At 52.6% G+C, this 16592-nt stretch overlaps 1 protein-coding gene across 5 annotated transcripts in view; it reads right to left on the reverse strand.

Moving 5' to 3' along the window:
* The window catches only part of TRAPPC9 (trafficking protein particle complex subunit 9), a 725402-nt gene that overhangs the window by 231025 nt on the left and 477785 nt on the right, over window positions 1-16592 (reverse strand). The window lies entirely within an intron of this gene.

Here is a 16592-nt window from a genome sequence, read left to right on the forward strand (position 1 = left end):
TTTGGGAGGCCGAGGCGGGCAGACTGCCTGAGACCAGTCTGGCGAACATGGTGAAACCCTGTCTCTACTAAAAATACAAAAAAATTAGCCAGGCATAGTGGCGTGCGCCTGTAATCCCAGCTACTCAGGAGGCTGAGGCAGGGGAATTGCTTGAACCAGGGAGGTGGAGGTTGGGAGACTGCAGTAAGCCAAGATCGCACCACTGTACTCCAGCCTGGGCAACAGAGCAAGACTCTGTCTCAAAAAAAACCAAAACACAAAACAAAACAAAAAAAAACAAAAAATAAACAAAAAAAAGCACAATGGTGCTTCTGTGTGCTCTTTCATTATGTAAAGCTGAGAAACCCGCACCCCTGGCCCACAGCCTGATCCTCTCCCCCATGTTTAGCTGCCTATTATCTGTGTGTCCCCATGTCTCCAGCAAGTCCTGGAAACTGGCCCCACTTAAAAGCCTTACGTTCTTTCCCAGGAGGGGATGCCCAGTCTGACTCCTGCCTTCCTGGGATCTCAGAGAGCTCCAAGACGACCCTGAAATATGGTGGGGACAAGGCCAGCAGGGACAATGGGACTCGGCCAGCTTTTGGGCCAGACCAGCCTGGGCTCCGGGATCATGTCGCTAGTGAGCAGGGATATGTGCATTCACAGTCACCCACTCCTTAAGGGAGACGTTGTCTACTCCGGACAAGGCTTATGTGGAGGGGCCTCTTCCCGTTCTCCTCTTCAGAATGACAGGAGCCTGACACAGAAGAGTACTCATAAGTGGAGCAACTACCACTTACGGATGAGTTGTTAAATACAAGACAGGCACTACACCAGGTGCACAAGAGCGAGTCACCCAACTTGTCCTCATCCCGGCCTAGCAAGGGAGGTACTGACATCATCCCCATTTCACAGATGCCAACACTGAGGCTCAGAGAGGTTAAGTCACTGACCCGAGATTACACCACATGCAAATGTGGTGAAGGAAGGACTCTAACCCCCGTCTCTGCAGCCCAGAAGCTTATGGCCTGTCCACAATTTGTCACATGGAGAGACCATCAGCTCCAGCTGCACTTCAGACCAACTCCATGGCTAGAACAACAGGAGTCCAGAGATAGCAGGAACAGGAGTCATGGTTTTGTGTGTGTGTGCAAGATGTGTGAACACAGCCACATTCTCTGAACACACTGCACGTGGATCGTGCATGTCTAACGCAGCCATTCCAAGTGGAAAGATGAGCGAAGGGAATTGAGAAGATGGCCCGGGTGGGCAAATGCCCGTTCTTATGTTCAAGATCCAGTGTCGCTGCTTTGGGCACGAGACAGAGGGCATCGTGTCACACACCTCCCACCCCAGGGCAGCTTCTGTGCCCCTCCTTGGATGCCCCCGCCTCCTGTGCTCATTTGTACTGCAGCCTTTCCCTCTCGCTAGACTGGGGTCTCAAAGCCATTGTCCTTTTAATATCCGCATCTGCGGCGCCTGGTGCGTGGCTTGGCTCCTGGAGAAAACGTGATTCATATTTGGAATGGCCAAGCAAGGCAGGTCTGACAGAAGTCACTGCAGGAGGGTCTCATGGCCTAGGTTCGGATCCTGGCTCAGACACATCCTAGCAGCGCCACCTGGGGCAAGGGGCTTCACCTCACCAAGCCTGGGTCTCCTCAATGGGCTCGCAGGAATATGACAAGGATCACAGAGGTGACAAGGCACATCTGCAAACCTGCAGCTAACACTGAAGGGCTGGAAAATGTGAACCTGTAGAGCACAAAGGTGTCAGCAAATGTCAGTGGGATGCCATGGAGTGCTCCTCGCCCCGCAGTGCCACCAGGCACTAAGGTTCAAGCTTGGGAAGCCAAAAATGCTCTCCCCTGCCATGGCTGCTTTGACTGTGTCTATCTCGGGGAGTTTCCAGTGGCTAATAGATCTGGAGTTAATGTAACTTCACAAAGACTTTCGGAACTAACACAAATTAAATGACTCCATTATGTCAGCCTCATTTCACTTTGGTTTTGCCGCCAACAGTTCTAACAGGCAAGCACTTTGCTCTATGACATTGTCTTGTTATCCAAGTTCCCAGCCAGTTTTCCACATTGAAGTATTTCTTTCATTACGCAAAAAATGTTGTGTTAGCCACAGTCTAAGGAAAGACAGCAATTTTTCTTGGCCATAAACAGCTGGGTCATAAACCACAGCCTGTTTTCCACGAGACCTCCTCCTGCTTCTCTTTGTGCCCTTCCTAGGCAGAAAAGCATCATGTAAGGCTGAAGGGAAGCACCTCGGAAACAGGTGCCAGTGATGCCCAAAGAGAAGGAGCCGGGCATCAGGAGTCCAGGTCCCAGCTCTGCCGCCTGACGCTGGCGCCCGCAGCGTCTCTGGGCATCACAGCCCTCTGCTGGGAACTGCAGAACTCGGTCCCCAGTGCTGTTCACAGCCTCAGTGGCATGTCACATGAGAGAAGATGTGAAAGTCTTAGAAATTAGGGAACCCAGGACATGAGAGGCATTTGAGGACTCAAGAATGGGCAGGAAGGAGAGGATCAAGGGGAGGGAGGGCACAAGGGAAGGCAGGAAGGCAGATCTGGGCTGGGAGAAGCGGGAGCCAGTAGCCTGAGATCCCTCTGGCACCCCAGAGAGAGGCCCCTTCATACAGCCTGTCCCAGACCCCAGACACACGGAGGAGCGCGGCTTCCCTCCGCCTTTCCCAGGGTCTTACTCACAAGAGGGAAGAAAAAGGGTCACCTTTTCCAGGGGCCTTGCAGGGTTATAATCAGCTCTACTTCTACCTCCTCATGGGACCCAGCAGAGGCCCAGCTTGCTGGACTGAACCTAAGTGTCAAGGGCCAAATTCAGGGAGCAGGGCTGTGGCAGGGGTAGAGTCACGTGCCAGGCCTGCAATGCGCAGCCCAGTGCCCTTTGTCCAGGATCACAGTACAACCTTTCTGGTGTGGCCAGAAGCCAGCTGAATCTGAAAGAATGGGGGCCACGTGGCTGGACAACCTCTGCCCCCTGTCGAACCCCCTCCACCCCAGCTGTGACTCCTGCCCTCCCCGAGTGAGTGAACAGCAACCCCACTTGCCCTGTGGCCCAAACCCTTCACCTCCTTCTCCATACCCCACACCCCTAAACCCTGTTCCCCTCCTTCTCCATACCCTACACCCCTAAACCCTGTTCCCCTCCTTCTCCATACCCCACACCCCTAAACCCTGTTCCCCTCCTTCTCCATACCCCACACCCCTAAACCCTGTTCCCCTCCTTCTCCATACCCCACACCCCTAAACCCTGTTCCCCTCCTTCTCCATACCCCACACCCCTAAACCCTGCCAAATTCTCCTCCTACCCACACATCCTGGAATCCACCTCTTTTCTCTGCACCAATGGCACCCCCAGGCCCAGCCACTGCAACCCACCCCGAGATCAGCACCCAGGCTCCCGCCAGTCGTCACTCACCCCTTCCAGGCACTTCCCAAAAGGCCAATCTGCTGGCACACTCTCCTGCCTTCTCACGACCGTCCCTTCCCTCACGAGAGACCTGACTTCGACCTTGGCTCATGGGCCCTGCTGCCCCTCCAGCCTCACCCTGGACTATCGTCTCTGCCCTCACTCCCACCCTGAACAGCTTCAGCCTCGGGAACCCAGTGTGCTCCCCTGCGCCCAACCTCCTGGCCTGGCACAGGCAGTCCTCACTGGTAAGCAATCCCCACCCAGCTGCCCTCTGCCTGCCCAGCTCCTCCTGGCCGGTGAATCTCCCCTGAAGGCCTCTTCCACCAGAAAGCTGTCCCCAACACCTGCACCCAGGCTGGCTGGAGGATGAGCTCCTCCTCAGCAGTCTCTGGGCCTGCCCCTGCCTTCACACCTTGCAGAGGTGGGTGCTCTATCCCCTCGAGCCCAGTGCTCTCTGCACAAAGAACCATGCCTTGTTCTCAGCTGTTGCACCAGCACCAGGCGTGCCTGGCAAGATGACATGCACTTAATATGAGGAATCAATGGCAAGAATGAATGCTAAAGTCTATATATATATATATATATATATACACACACACACACACATACACACACACACATATACACACACACATATACACATATATATACATACACACACACATATATATACATATATATACACACACACACACACAATTTTTTTTTTGAGACGGAGTCTCACTCGCTCTGTCACCCAGGCTGGAGTGCAGTGATGGCTCACTGCGACGTCCACCTCCCGGGTTCAAGCAATTCTCCTGCTTCAGCCTCTCAAGTTGCTGGGACTACAGGCACGCGCCACCACGCCCGCCTAATTTTTTTTGTATTCTTAGTAGAGATGGGGGTTTCACCATGTTGGCCAGGCTGATCTCGAACTCCTGACCTCAAGTCATCCACCTGCCTTGGCTTCCTAAAGTGCTGGGATTACAGGCGTGAGCCACCGTGCCCGGCCCTAGTTACATATTTTTAATTTTCAGTATAAAGAACACACCCTGATACCACCCCACACCCATGCCCTCATGCCACCACCAAAGCTTCAGGGAGAACTGAGCAAAACACATTTAAGGAAACAAATACCTTTGACTCTCTCAGCTTATAAAATGCCCATGGCCCAACTCTGAGGAGGGGTGAGTCCCAAACTTACCTGGGAGGTGCTTCTGTACAGAAAAACAACATTTGATACTTGTTTTTACCAAAGTTTTCTCACAGTAATAGATTAAAATTAAGATGATGAAAAGAACCGCATTTTAGGAGGCTCTACCCAGGAGTACAGGAAAACACAGAATTCCTCTGCATCCTTGCAAATGTGCCTCTCCGGGGAGGCTACGCCACAGAACCCCATTCCATCTGACAGGCTACTTGGAAAAAGGGCACAGGGCCTCAGAAGCTCAAGGTTCAGACTCCCCAGACCACGTACAACTCACACAAGACACGACCTGGGCCCCAGACACCACAGCCCTGGCCATGACTTGGCCCAGAGCAACACAAATCACAGGTGCCGTGGCCAAAGTATGTTTTATCTGTACCTCAACTAAGCCTCAGCATCTGAGGCTGGATCCCTGGGGTCACAGAGAGAATGAAAACTTAGACCCCAAAGAACTTCCCTAAAACATGGAGGATGCAAAATAAATAAAAATTTCTTTTCCCATTACCAAAATGCTCATAGATGAGGCAGATGGGGAAGAAGGTCGGAGTTCCAGTTCCCCACAGCTGATACTCCGTCCCAGACCCGGCCTCAGGCTCCCCTTGTCCAGGGGCTCGGCTGAAGCCCAGCAGCTCCTCTCCTCCCACCACTGACTCAGAAGGGACGACCATGTTCTCATTCCTACCCCCAGCTACCCCATGGACTAGGGCGAGGAGGAAGAAATGGCTTCAACAACTAGAGCGCAGGAGGAATTTAAAGCCACCCTTTTTCTATGGCAAACGTTTCTACCATAAGAAAAAGTACGGCCCAGTTATTGTGGCCCTGCATAGACAAACGTTTAGCAAGTCCTTGTCATGTGAACAGATAGGGACCCAGCACAGACTGGCCTTTCATGCATCCGTCGAAGAGGAAAGGTCTAGGATAGGGGAGGCCTTGGAGGGGTCAGGCCCCGCACCGTATCACCCCAGCAGCAGGGTGGCCACGGGCCAGCGCCCCTGGACAGTCCAGGTTTAGGCCTGCCGTCCCTGCAAGATCTGTGATCACTGTCTGCCCTTCATTCTTAAAAATCTCCAGTCCTGGATGAAAACCACAGGGCCGTGGCACCCACCCTGCCTCAGCCTCATCTCACACTGACCGTAAGGGTCACACAAGGCAGGGCTTACCAAGTCCACCTTCCTACCAAGACCTGACCTGGACAGGGGGCAAACTGAAAAAGTTGAAATGTTCCACTGCTAAGAGAAGAGGGAATAGTAACGGGAATAAAAATCACTGAGAAATTTCTATGAAATTGGAAAATGACGAATGAACAAAAGTAGTTTCCAGCCTCTGGAGTCGCTGGCGCTGACCCCAGAAGGCACGGGTGAAACCACACTGAGCAGCACCAGGGCAAAGTCGAAGGCGGTACTGAGAAAGGTTTTCCTTCCCCACGTGCAGGACCCTCTGGGAGGCTGTGGGAGGAGGCCGAGGTGAGTGCCAGGCCCCCAAACCACCCCAGGGACCTTCTCCACAGACCCACTCCTGGATGTAGAGACACGCACCAGGCCCGTCAAGCTACCGCCATCCCTCTCGAGTCCCTGCGAACCTCCCCACACACCCTGTGGGCCACCTGGGAGGGAGAAATGATCTGTAAGGATGAATGGCAGGTGAGCAAGGGCAGAGTACCAAAGAAAGCAGCAGGAGCTTCGAGAGCGGCCTGACGGCTCCATGGTCCCCCCATCCCCGCCGCCCAAGCCTCCAGGCCACACTGGGTACTCGTCAGGGAGAGGCGGTGAGGAAAGGAGTTTGAGATTATTCGGGCTCAGGTTTCTGTCCTGTGCCTGCCACGGCTGAAAGATGGATGGGGAATCTGAGATAATAAGAGGCTGAATTCACAGCTCGCCCAGCAGGCTCATGTATCGGTACGCAAGAGAAAACTGTGCGCTTCTAGGAGAACAAGTTACAGACAACACAACAGAAAATGGAAAGCTAGTAGGATCTCAGAGCGTGGATGTACAGTCTCCCAGGAAGGGCAGGAATTCCTGGGATGAGCCTCCGCCATGTGACGGGTTCTTCCTGAGCTAACCCAACATCTCCCCGTTCCAGCAGCTGCAGCATCAGCAGAGAAGACCTCACCACTGATTACATTAAGTGCCCACCACAGAAACACCCACATGACCTCACTACAACCTCTTGGCAACCCAGAGGGGTAGTTATGACAGTCCTGATTGTGCAGCCCTTGTGGAAACTAAAGCTCACAGAGGTTAAGAAAATGAAGTTATTCAACTCAGGTTGGCTTGAGGTCAACGTTTTCTCCATGACATTCAGCCAGCTGGGGCCCAGGGCCCTGGGCCCACTAAAGCACCACTGTAGACAAGGGAGGTGGGGCACACCCCAGGCTGCCCACTGTGCCGGCTCCTGCTGTGTGTGCTGTTCATGCTCCTTCTCAGCTCCTACAGGGCTCCATTTTACAGACGTGGACACGAGGCTCACAGAAGACCAGCTCATGTGGAGGCTGGGCCAGGTTTCCGTGGTCTTCCACTCTGCCCAGCAGCCTCCAGCTGCCTCTCCCTCTCCGCCCAGTTCCCCAGGGGCTGTAGCTCTGCCGAGGGCACCTCCACAGGCCATCCCTGGGGCTGCCTGCTCTGCCTCCCATCAGCAGACCTAGATCAGCCGCACCCGATTCAAAGGGCTCCCCCAGCACTGCACCCCATCAGGGTCAAAGCCCATCCTTGTCTCCAGACTGCCTCTCCAGCTCACTCTCCAGGCTGGAAAGCACCACCAAGAAGGGACAGCGGTGATTCTGAGTGAACCTAGGACCAAGGTCTGGCAACTTTCACTAGAGGCCAATGAAAACAAGGACTGCCCTAGACGAGACTTTCCACCAAACTGCATGTGAATGAGGCTCCACACACAGGTGTGGCTTCTGGGCAGCACTAGAGACAGTGGCGACTGCGTGGGCAGCCTGGATCACTGGCCTCCGCATTTCTCTAGCACACAGGTTCTGTGACTTCCCTGAACGTCAGAGCACCTGGAGGGCCTCTTAAACTACAGATCCCTGGACCCTGCCCCACAGTAAGTCTGGCGTGGGTCTAAGAATTTGCATTTCTAGCAAGTTCCCAGGTGATGGTGCTGCTGCTGGCCTGGGTCTGCACTTTGAGAACCACGGCTCCCACAGGAGGCTTTCGAGCCAGCAGTGAAGTGGTCATTTATGCTACAGGTGAAAACAGAGAAACCCCAAAAGACAAAGATCAAGGCAAAGGCATCCTCTTCAAAAACCTACAAATTCCTCATTAAAAAATATAAAGACCAATTTCCCTCAACCTGCCAGCCAAGGTCCTCTAGGATTTGGCCCAGCCAAGTTGACCCCTCACCACCTCCACACTCCTACATTAGCACCAAGCATCAGCATCCAGGCCATGGGACGCCATTTCCCTCCCAACTTCACCCCACTCAAGCTGCCCTGGCTGTGCCAATGCCCCTCCTCTCTTCATGTCACCTGTCAGCCCATCCACTGACATCCCCATCAGCTGCTCTCTCTTCTAATAAGTGTCTTCAGAAAATAACTCTCATGTTTATGGTCAACTGATTTTAGACAAAGGTACTAAAGCTATCCAATGGAGAAAGGACAGTCTTTTTTTTTTTTTTTTTTTGAGATGGAGTCTCGCTGCAAGCTCCACCCCCCAGGGTTCACGCCATTCTCCTGCCTCAGCCTCCCCAGTAGCTGGGACTACAGGTGCCCACCACCTCGCCCGGCTAATTTTTTGTACTTTTAGTACAGACGGGGTTCCACTGTGTTAGCCAGGATGGTCTCGATCTCCTGACCTCGTGATCCGCCCGCCTCAGCCTCCCAAAGCGCTGGGATTACAGGCATAAGCCACCGCGCCCGGCCAGGATTTTTTTTAACACCCCATGCTGGAACAACTGGATATCCATATGCAACATAAGAAAAGCTTTTACCTCACACCTGACACAAAAAATTAGCTCAAAAGGATTATGGACATAAATGTAAGATTTAAAACTATAAAACTTCTAAAAACAACATAGGAGAACATATTTGTGACCATGGATTATGCAGAGGCTTACGACACCAAAGGTACAGCCTACGTTTAAAAATTTATAAAGTGTACTTCATCAGCACCTACAATTTCTCTCACCGCTAAGAAAAAGACAAATCGCAGACTGGGAGAAGTATCTCTAAACCAGGCATTTGACAAAGGGCTTATGACCACAATGCACAAGGAACTCTCTGACCCAATAATAAGGCGGCTACGAACCTGGTTTTAAAAAGGGTGCCAAAGGCTCAGGCACCTCACCACAAGGGATCTGCGCACGGCTCGTGAGGAGCTGAGAAAACGCTCCCATCAGCCCTTGGAGAGGTAAATGAAAACCACAGGGAGAAGCCACAGGCCAAGACGTACATGAAGCAGCCTTGCAGAGTCTGGCAGGGAGGACTCAGCTGCCATCCCAGTGCCCTTCGCCTTCTGCGGGGATACTGGCACCACAGTCACTTACTCACAGGCACCTGGAAGGCAGGATGCTGCCTGTTCACCTCTGCTCCTCTGAGAGGAGTAGTGTGGGGGAGCTGTAGGGGGAGACACAGGGTCCCCGAGACAAACTGGTGAGCTGCCAGAAGTCTCTGGAAGTTTCCAATCCTGCAGGGCCCCGGAATCAGGGCCAATGCTGCCCCAATTTCTCTCCCTGGGCAGCTACTGGGTCTGGATTATCTGATGAGTAAGACGATTCTGGCCTGAAAACATACAGCAAATGTCTTCGCATCTTCACCTGATCACTTCCAAACCTCAAGCAGTAAAGCACTTTCATATTTTGTTTCGAGCCATGAAGGAGAAGAGTAAGGGTTTTTCTGGGGATGAGAGGGCTTGAATGTGCCAGGAACAGGTGTAACGGTCCATGCGGGACAGGGCTGGGTAAGAGAACACCATCAAATGAAACGGCCCCATCACAGAACTGATAAACACTCAGTATCTGCCGATGGAGATTCACAACAGTATCCATGAAGTAGCTTCGAAAAAAAATGCTGAGGCCAGGCGTGGTGGCTCACACCTGTAATCCCAGCACTTTGGGAGGCCGAGGCGGGCGGATCACAAGGTCAGATCGAGACCACCCTGGCTAACATGGTGAAACCCCGTCTCTACTAAAAATACAAAAAATTAGCCAGGCGTGGTGGCGGGCACCTGTAGTCCCAGCTACTCCGGAGGCTGAGGCAGGAGAATGGCGTGAACCTGGGAGGCAGAGCTTGCAGTGAGCGGAGATCGCGCCTCTGCACTCCAGCCTGGGCGACAGAGCAAGACTCTGTCTCAAAAAAAAAAAAAAAAATGCTGAATACGATCAAGCCTCCCTCCTCCTCATTCATTCATTCATTCATTCATTCATTTTTGAGATGGAGTCTCACTCTGTTGCCCAGGCTGGAGTGCAGTGGGGCGATCTCAGCTCACTGTAGCCTCCGTCTCCTGGGTTCAAGCAATTCCCCTGCCTTAGCCTCCCGAGTAGCTGAGATTACAGGTGTGTGCCACCACGCCTGGCTAATTTTTGTATCTTTAGTAGAAATGGGGTTTCACCATGTTGGGCAGGCTGGTCTTGAACTCCTGACCTTAGGTGATCCACCCACCACGGCCTCCTAAAGTGCTGGGATTATGAGTGTGAGCCACCGCACCCAGCCTCCTACTCCTAATTTAATGAGGAGTAAAAAAAGAGAAAGAAGACCGAAAAACAAGTTTTGTTTTGTTTTGTATTTTTAGTAGAGATGGGGTTTCACCTTGTTGGCCAGGCTGGTCTCGAACCCCTGGCTTCAAGGGATCCTCCCACCTTGGCCTCCCAAAGTGCTGGGATGACAGGTGTGAGCCACGGCGCCCGGCTGAGGAACAAGTTTAAGAGGACTACAGGCACACAACCGGCAGAACCCCACCGTGGGACCTTGTTAATGAAATGCAAAATGTCCAAGAGGAAAAGAGGTGAACAGTCAACCTGCACATTAAACATGGATTGAGACATAGCCATTTCTTGAATTCTGATGCAAACCAATGTTAGGAAACAGGTCACTGAGACAACTGGAAATTTAAACACCGACTGGGTACTTGTTGATAATGAGGAATTGTTCATTGTTAATTTTAAAGCATAATGAAGTATTGTGACATTTAAAAAGAGTTACAGCATTAAATATGAAAATGTTTACAGATGAAATAATATGATTGATTGGATCTGCTTCAAAATTAGAGGAAATGGGGAAATAGGTAGGGATAACAGATGAGAAAAATCCACCGAGAATTGCTGCTTGTTGAAGGTGGGCGAGAAGCACGTGGGGTCATTATCCGAAGATGGTGCCTTCTGTGTATGTGTGTGAAATCTCCATAATAAAGTTGTGACGTGAAAGACCACACAGCGATGGCTGTGTCTGTGCCAGGCTACCCTCTGCAATGCCCTTTCACTCGGGCACCTTCACGGAAGTTGCCCAGGCCTGAGGCGGGTATGGCTGGGATTCTCACTCCCCGCTGGACAGATGAGGGGCTGAAGGCAGGCCGAGGTCCCAGAGAATCAGTGGAGCTGGGATCGCAACGCGTCTCTGCTCCGTCCAGAGCACTCTGGTTTTTTTTCCACAGATAACCTGAGTTGCTTTCTTCATAGACGGGCAGAGACATCTGGGTGGGCTTCACAGGAGAGATATGTGTGTGGGACTCGGTGGCCGGGCTCCCATCCCCAGGAGGGGAAGAGTTCTCGCCCGCAGACCAACTGGGGCGCTGTGGTTGACAGCAGGCCAGGTGCGGAGGCGTGAGGGTCAGGTCTGACAGGAATGCAAGCACCACAGAGAATTAACCACTGGTGTCAGGACTTGGTGTCTCTTCCTGGTGACCTGAAGGTTGACCACCACCCTGTCCCTCTGAAAAATCTCCTGCTGGGCCAGGCTTGGCTTAAGAACCGTGTAGGGGGTGAGAGCCTGGGAGTGAAGGCTCCGGTGGGACCAACTGCCCCAGGAAGGAGGGGCCCTGGGCTCTGGCCAGACGCTGCCACGGAGCTTCCCACTCACCCGCCCACTCACAAGCCAAACGTCTCTAGCGCAGCACAGGCCAGATGGAGGACCAAGGTGGTGGGAAGGTCGGACATGAACGCACACGGGTGCTGCTCGCAGACAGCTGCAGCCTGGCGTCATGGCTCCTGCACTCGGGTGCACGGTCGGCACCAGAGGAGATTAAATATCCCAATGCCCAGGCTGCGTCCAGCCAGTCCAGTCAGGATGCTGGCGGGTGAGGGGAGGGGACAGGCACCCCTCTTTAGTAAAGACCCCCGGGTGATGACAACACACAGCAAAGTCTACGAACCTCTAGTACAGCAAGAGGGAGAATCTGAGGTGGAAAACAACAAACCCCATCCAAGAGACCCACAGTGTTGGGGAGGACAGGACAGCGCCCCTCACAGCAAGGCCGGGGGACCAAGAGACCCACAGCATCGAGGACGGGACAGCCCCCCTCACAGCACCGCCAGGGGGACCCAGGACAGAGCTGGCCTAAAGCGGGGCTTGAGGGAAAGAAGAGCCGTGGCTGATGGGCAAGTGACGCCCTGACTCCTCTCTGCCAGCTGGGGTGTGGGGCTGAGACTCCACAGACCACATTCCCGCTCTGCCCATGGGTGCTGGCGGGAGGCCTTCGGACCACAGAGGGAAGAAGCGATCTGCTCTCCCTGGGCCTCCCCTTGCCCCTTGAGAGTTTTCTGTCTATGATTCCTGCAGGTGCCCCCCAGTGACATCGCACCTCACTTCCAAGACCCCAGGTGTCCCCTTCTCAAATGGCTGTGGCAGCTCCATGCCCCCCCAGACTTCTCTAACAAGATGCCAACCCCGAGGGACCACACCCCTCCCTGCAGCCGCCCCATAACTGGCACACCTCAGTGTTGTCCTCTGCCTGCCCGGGCCCAGCTACCAACGTTACACCTCGGACACAGTTCTCCATAGCGAATCTTCTCTGTTCACTAACCGGGTGGCTCCTCACTCCTGACCACTGCCAGGAGAACTTTCTCTGCCTCCACTCTCAATGCCACTGAGAATCCAGGCAAATGGGGCCCCAAATAACAACCAACTACTTGAGCAGAAATTGGGTCCGGTCACCTCCACAAGAAGGAAACAAAAGTCCCGGAATGCCTGCCCTGCACACGAGCCATGACGTGCTCCAGCCGTGCGATCTGGAGGGGGACAGCTTTGAAATTATCACTGTAACAAAGGGGCACCAGGAGGTAACAGCACCATCACCAACGGCTGGCCACTGGCCATGCATCGGGCATGGCCTCTAACGCTGCTCTTTAGATCAACCTGCCGGGCATGGATTCGATTCCTACTTTATGAAGAGCACTCGGCGCACAGTGAGGCCCTGCCCAGGCACGCGAAGCCAGCTCGGGGCGGAGCTGAGGCTGCAGAGGGCTCCGTGTGGCTCCAGGCCGTGCGTGTTCATCTCAGCCCAGCAAGTGGACAGCTGGGAACAGGTCTGCAGACAGGGTGGGCGTGGGAGGAGCCACACGCCCCCCACCTCCCACGCACTAGGAAAGGCTCCAGACATTTCCCCACCACAGAAGCCACCCACGGACAACAGAGGCAAAGACCCAGAAGGAAAACCTCCTGTCGAAGGTTTCTGAGGAGCAAAGAGGCGCGTGGTGTGTAGAAAGCCAATCAAGTCATCCTATTTTTCTTTTCTCACGAAGAGAGAAGAATTTCTCTTGGCATCTGAGTCAGCAAACCACTGCATCTTCCCCAGCATTGAATTTCTCGAATCCAATTGCTTCTCCAGGCTGAACGCGAACGTTCCTTCCCTCTGCCTATTAATCACTGGGAGGTCCCTATTGATCCCAGAGCCATCTGGGTTTGTATCAGGAAAACTGTAAAACTTGCTCATTAGTGGGGCCAGTGGGGGTTGCAGAGACAGCTCTGGCCAGGGAGTCCAGAGCCCAGGATCTAGCAGGCCTCTGCCATGGGCTCACTAACTGACCTCGGGTCTCCATCTCCCCACATCAGCTGAAGGGATGAGGGCACATCAGGATGCTTTCTCCTTGTTTCTAGAAATTATGTTTCTGAGGGACTCTCCTCATTTCCTTTCAGATTGAAAAACAAGGTACAAAGAAAATCCACGCAAAAACTCATCTGTAACTCAGACTGCAGAAGGAACACAGAGGGATGAGCAATGCCAACACAGTATAAATGAGCTTCAATAACAACCTGCAAGAAGACTGGGCTCCACACGATTAAGCATCACTTTGATGATTCACAAGGTTCTTTGGAATGTTTGAAGGAATTAAACCAGAAACAAAAAGTTAGAGACAGGCGAGAGGAGTAGCCAGATAGTTGAGTTGGGGGCTGCTCTGACCTGGGATAAACAGGAAAGTGCAGCACCCACATAACCCCCAGGAGATGGGGTTGCCCAGAAACCACTTCCTCAAAGCATCCTTGAGGAGAAGTTGTGGAGCCCCCAGGTTGGCCGTTGCCTGTGGAGCTCTTCCCTGCCCCTCTCGCAGCAGAGCCATGCCATCATCCACGTGGATGCTCTATCAAGACACAGCCAGAGCTGGCCGCTCAGATCCTGCCGGCGGTCCATCTCCCCAGCAGCCGCAGCGTTTGGGTGCTTCGGTGCCAGGTCCGCTGCACCCTCTAAATGCGGTGTCCCTGCAGCGAGCGAGGGGGACAGAGCCGGGCATCTTAAAGCATGTAATGAGATAACATCTATTATCATACATTATAAAGAGGTTTATGCATACATGAGGGTTGTCATGAAATTTAATTTCAATGGTTTGATAATTAGGCAAAAAAACCACAATTGTCGTATCTTAATTTTCCAGTAAATTTGCTGCTGCTGCTGCCAACACTGTATTTTCCTAAGAAAGTTCATGCGGTTTTACTAAGGAGAGACATCCACTGTTTCTGGTTGTGCATGGAAACTGGACGAGGAGGGAAGGCCGATTCTGGGAACGCAGCCTAGGGAACCATGGGCAACTCCCACAGAAAGGCAGGCGGTGGAGAACAGGTGGCTGGTGCTCAGCAGCCCAGTTCCAGCTCCGACTGACTGCATGCCCCTGGTGGGTCTCAACCTCTTTTACTCATAGGGAAAAAGGAGTGCAAAGCCCACTCCCTGTAGAACTGCCTATGAAAGTGGTGTCTTTCCCAACACTGCCCCGGGGTAGAAATACAAGTTAATACAGATCTCCAGCTGCTCGACTGGAAACAGGGTTCCGAATGTCATGACCAACGGCCTGGGGCCCAGGAAACAGACTCACCAGGCACCAAGCATCACAAATCACATCTGGCAAAAGCAAGGTTAACTAATGGTCCTTAATTACAGAACTGATGTATCACACATGCCACAGAAACTCACAAGCTGAGGGATGAGTCACTAATTTCCAAAGGACCTTTTAAAGGAGAGATTAGGAAGGTGAAAAAGTACTTTCTACATCCAATCGCGTCAGTATTCCATTGTAAAGTATGAGACTAACAAGATCTCGCTAAGAAATATGATAAGAGTGGCACTGCTAATTTCTAAAAACTCTAATATTCACAGTCTATGAACACCTCTTTCACACTTACCACCCCACCACACTCCCCTCCACCATGCTGCTCCCCCTGCCTGCACGGCTCTCCCTGGCACACTGGCCCTGGCCACCTCCTGCTCACTCGTCACGTCGTGCTGTAAATGAATGTTTATGCCCCACGAAATCTACATGCTGAAATCCTACCCTCCATGGTGATTATATTAAAGGGCAGGGCTTCAGGGAGGTGATCAGCTCATGAAGATGGAATCCACATGACTAGGATCAGTGTTCTTCTAAATGAAGCTTGAGAAAAACCCTTTGCCCCTCCCACCATGTGAGGACACAGTGAGAAGCCTCCAACTACGAAGCAGGAAATGGGCCCTCACCACCCACAGAATCTGCCCAGCGTCTTGATCTTGAACCTGCAGCCTCCAGAATCTGCCCAGCGTCTTGATCTTGAACCTGCAGTCTCCAGAACCATGAGAAATAATTTTCGGTTGTTTATAAGCCACCCAGTCTACGGTATTTTGTTACAGCAGCTCAGCATTTCCATATTCTCATCACCTCCTCCAGGAAGCCCTCCTAGCCACCTTCCTTGGCCCCCCAGTCCTAGGCCCCCCTCCTATGTGCTCTGCATTCTCCTCACACTGTATAACAATTGCCTGTTTGTGTGCTTTTCTTCCACACCTAAATATAAGTGTAGTGAAAACACAGGCAGCGCCACACGTACTCAGCAGCTTCACTCCCAGCAGGGCCTGGCACCTCAGAGATACACAGGAAATATTTGGTGAATTAACAAATGAACACCCTGGATATCAAAGGCCCAGTTTGCTTCTCCGTCTCACCCTTTCTTCTGCTGGGTGAAGCTGGACTTTACAATCTTGAACCCAACTTACCAAAGGCTGCACAGAGCAGAAAGTGGGAAATAAACAGAATTTTGCCCCCGCCCCGGCCTCTCTCACACCATCCCAAGCTTGGCTCCAGCATCATCTCCCCTTGGTGTGTGGAGCAGCAGGGCAGAGCCTGGATGTCAAACAGACGGGGTTCCACAAAGTGGCTTTGATCAGCCACTCATTTTGCTTATCTATAAAATGAGGACACTGTTCCCACATGAGAATATTATGAGGACTGAATGTGACTTCATATGGGAAGTGCTCAGTAAATACTATTTCCATCCTCTCTTCCCCCAGGAAGCATGTTGCTCCTCCTCGTGCTGTTGGGGACACATTTCTATCCATAGCTCTTGCACTGGGTGAGATGAGATCACCCCTTCCTACTAGGAGGGAGGAGAGGCGGCAGGCACCACAATTATCTAACTGGGGTTGGTCTCTCAGATGGCAGGCCACCTTTGAATGCCAGTTCTGCAAACGGCAGCATCCAAGCCATGTTAATTCCAGGAATCTGGCTCTTCCTTTAAGAGTAGGCTGTGCTATCTACAGAGAGAAGTTCTGTGCACCTGCCTCCCTCCCAGGTAGCAGTGAGAGCACCACCTTCCGCTC

The sequence above is a fragment of the Pan paniscus genome, chromosome 7 (genome assembly GCF_029289425.2).
Source record: "Pan paniscus chromosome 7, NHGRI_mPanPan1-v2.0_pri, whole genome shotgun sequence".
Lineage (NCBI taxonomy): Eukaryota > Metazoa > Chordata > Mammalia > Primates > Hominidae > Pan > Pan paniscus.